The 3,678-nt window shown below is 43.0% G+C and overlaps 1 protein-coding gene and 2 non-coding genes across 4 annotated transcripts in view; all 3 read left to right on the top strand.

Annotated features, from left to right (window-relative positions):
• The first annotated feature begins 2,684 nt into the window (after positions 1 to 2,684).
• Positions 2,685 to 2,757, top strand: Trnar-acg. Its single transcript has one exon. It is a non-coding gene; the product is annotated as a tRNA-Arg (tRNA).
• A 560-nt stretch (positions 2,758 to 3,317) lies between these two features.
• Positions 3,318 to 3,390, top strand: Trnav-cac. Its single transcript has one exon. It is a non-coding gene; the product is annotated as a tRNA-Val (tRNA).
• A 195-nt stretch (positions 3,391 to 3,585) lies between these two features.
• LOC101571119 (non-histone chromosomal protein HMG-17) overlaps positions 3,586 to 3,678 on the top strand; it is a 9,449-nt gene continuing 9,356 nt past the window's right edge. Inside the window, exon 1 of one of the 2 annotated variants that reach the window (XM_023699966.1) lies at positions 3,586 to 3,654. The gene's annotated coding sequence lies outside the window, so the exon portion shown is untranslated. The remainder of the gene's footprint in view (positions 3,655 to 3,678) is intronic. The other variant, XM_023699968.1, reaches the window with a different exon arrangement.

Genomic DNA, 3,678 nt, shown 5'->3' with positions numbered 1-3,678 from the left:
ATATATGAAAGTTTTCTGTCAGCCAACAAGATAGTCACTGGCATTTACACACATGGCTTTATGTCTTCAGTTAGGCTAGGCTGAATGCCTAGTTACTCAAACACCAGACTAGAGTGTTCTTAAGCTAGTTTTTACAATATTTTGTAAATTTTCAATCAGTTAACTTTAAATAAAAGTCATTATTCTGAGTAATGCAGGTAGACATCTTTAAATCAGTTATAAGATTTTAAGAAAATAAAACCAAACAAACAAATAAACAACAACAACAACAAAAACAACAGTTTTTCCCAAGGACAAAGAAATTCTATTTCAAGACTATCACATCAGGATGGCTGGCCTGCTTTACAAGAGTCAGTCCTGTCCATCTATAAGCTGCTAAATCCTATATTCTATCTATCTATCTATCTATCTATCTATCTATCTATCTATCTAGTCTTCACTCTTTCTGATTGATGCAATTACCAGAGAAAAGACTGAATGCTGGAACTGTTAGAATAAATAAATAAATGTACACGAAAGAGAAAGATTCTCTCCAACAAGGTCAAGGTGAAACTGAGACAGGGCTTTGGGTGTTAGAGTCTCCTCCTGGAGCTGGTTTCTAGGTTCTTTCTTATCAGAACAAAGAATTGGTCAAGACAAGCACAAGGAGCAGCAACAATTTATTGAAGGTAGGAAAAGAAACAAGCTCTGCCGAGCAAGTTTGGACCAAGCATAAGTAGGAAAAGAAGTACACCCCACCATGCGAGAAAGGCCTCCGAGGCAAAAACTCAATGCAAACCGTCCTTTTTCTATCACATACTCCTCAGACTGACGTCAGATCCAGGCTATCCTAACTAAAATCTGCTTTAGAAGTCCACCTGCACAGCTTTGGGAACTGTGTGTTGTCTGGGTCCTGGGATTTTGTAATTAATAGGTCACACCTACTAGGGTAGCCAGCTTTGCCACTCTCTAATCTCCAGGTGAAAACTGTACCTTGTACATAACTGGGCTGACAAATTTGAAGCAGCTAAGAATGCACTGGCAATCTGCAAAGGACTATATTTATTGTCAAACACAAGGAGAGCCAGCACAGACAGAGCCTCGAGCAAGCTGTGGGCCTCTATGGAGATTAGGGTGGGGTGAGAGGCTTCAGCGTGGCCTGGGATCTGCCTTTCAGGTCCTTAGTGCAATATGAGGTTAAATAGGACCAGAGAGTTCCCCAGTTTGCTTCATTTCAAAAAAATCCAGGCGAAGCTCATGTTTCCAGACTCCTGGGTAGAAAAGACATCTCTTTTTTTTTTTTTTTTTTTTTTTTTTTTTTTTTTTTTTTTTTTTTTTTTCTGTCCTTTTTTTCTTTTCTTAATGGGGATCTGTGACATTCCATGGGGAAATAAATTTTCTTTTCACTGATTTATTACTAAAATTCTGTGTTTTCTTCCCTTGTAAATGCAGACAACAAAGCACAGTGGTATTTCAATCTTCAATGAGTATCACTACTAGAAATCACAAATATTTTTACATCAAAATATAGTGGTTGCAAATTTTTTTAAATGTCATTTGTATTTATTACTGCTTTGCAATTACAGTATTAAAAAATAACAGTATTTACTAGACCTTCCCCACCCGAGCTGGATATTATCATCTAGTGCATTAATAAAGGAGTACAGATATATTATAATTTTAAAATATCTTAACATATTTTAATATAATTTGTTTTCTTTTGAAATCTTCAATATTTATCCTTTTTGCATATTTCAAAGAATTATTCTGAGATGGAGTGAACATCACCTAAGTTTGTAAGGAGTTCTTGTATAAAAGCTAGGAATAAAAGCTCTAATTTTTCTATATATAGGGAGGAATTCATAACTAGGTCTACCTTAGTACTTCTGCACAAACAGCAGAAACTGTATTTTTTTTTCTTAAGAACTGTGTAAACTGTATGACACAAAGACATGTTTTTCTATTCTCGGCATAGTCATCCTCAATGTCAGGCAATAGCCCTCAAATTAGAACACGCACCAGGCATTGGAGGATAGTGATTCCTTCCTAGAAATTCCTTCTCAAGCCAATACAAGACTATTGTTTGCTTTGAGAGCGTTTGTGAATGTGCAGGAGCTAACAATGGTCCTTTTAAATATGTCAGATTCTGAAATGTCCTACGGTAGAAGTGACATGGAGTCAGTGCCTAGCATAGTCTGGCTTTGTAAATATTTGGAAAAGAAAAAATTGAAGGGCTAGACAGAGACAAGAGAAAAGTCAGATCATGCCACCCTACGACGACTTCCAATATCCTAAGTCTTTTCTCTATTTTATTATTTTTCCTTCAAGCCGTATCAGTTATTTATTTAGTGCTGTATTATCGCTCTCCGAGCTGACAGTTCTCTTGAGACAAGGGTCACATGTTTTCTGCATGGTTTCATCTCTAGGACAGCAGTCATTAGCAGTACCGGCTGCAAGAGTGGCTACATGCTTGGAAAGGTGAACTGGGGCAGAGGAGCTGGCTTTCCTTTCGGAGCCACTTCTGGTGGCAAAGACCAAAGACCCAGAGAGCAAAGAGCACCGGACCTGCTCAGCCTTGGCTTTCGCACAGTGTGCGCACAGCGAGCTTTGACCAGGCTGTAGCCCCAGACCCGAGATTGTAGAGGAAGATTTGGTCCAGAGTTACTTCCTTATGAAGGGGACCCGCGTGGCATGACACGTGCGCAGGGCCAGTGGCGCAATGGATAACGCGTCTGACTACGGATCAGAAGATTCCAGGTTCGACTCCTGGCTGGCTCGGTGTGCGTGTGTTTATTCTTTTCTTTTCTGATCCAACCTGCGCTCAATAGAACACAAAAATTGATATGAAGCAAACCTGTGTAGTCTTGACGGCAAGAATGCCACATTTCTGACCGCTGCTGGAATCATCGCTGATTTGTAAACCGAATTCCGCGCGCAGTCACGAGGTGGCGCTAATGACAGCGCGACTGGAGATGAGCGGTCCCCGGGTCGCGCCCACTCCCTTCTGGTTTGACATCTGAAGCATGGAAACCAAGGGGAAGAAAGACATTCTAATCTGGATGCTCAGAGTAAGCAATAATAGTGATCATTCCAAAAGACTTGGGTTTTTTTCAGCTCTCTCTCCCAATCAGCTACTTGTGGAAAAATCACGCAGAAGCGGCCTCAGGTTTGCATGCAACAAGCGCAAATTTTGAGTCTGTCCTTGGCCTCTGGGTGCCGAAGACCCTTTGCCTACACGCCTGCGCACATCGGGTGACGCTCGCTCTCTTGTCCCTACCCCCAACAGTGGGCGCGTCTTGCGACGAGAACTATAGCTTGGGAAAGCTGTCTTTGTAACAGTTTCCGTAGTGTAGTGGTTATCACGTTCGCCTCACACGCGAAAGGTCCCCGGTTCGAAACCGGGCGGAAACAGCCTTTTTCTTCCTATTACGGAAATTTCCAAAAATATAATTAAAAAAGAAGTCTACACCCTCCACAAGGAGCAGGTTTGCTTCTTTTCCTTTATTGCTGGCCAGCTCGGGCTGCAGAGCTCGGGGCGCTGTTCTGGGCGGGCCCGGTCCGGCGCGGACGGCCGCAGCCCCGGAAGCGCATCCTCGTTCCCTTCCTGTTCCCGCGGCGCCGGCTCCGCGGCCTCTGCCGTCCTGGGCGCCGCCGGCGGGGGAGCGGTGGACTCAGGTGGGCGCCGCGGGCCTGGGCTGG

Source organism: Octodon degus, unplaced genomic scaffold, assembly GCF_000260255.1.
Source record: "Octodon degus isolate 3935 unplaced genomic scaffold, OctDeg1.0 scaffold00119, whole genome shotgun sequence".
In the NCBI taxonomy this organism is placed as follows: Eukaryota; Metazoa; Chordata; class Mammalia; order Rodentia; family Octodontidae; genus Octodon; species Octodon degus.
Note: the sequence above shows the minus strand (reverse complement) of the source record. Positions and strands in the feature narration are given on the sequence as shown.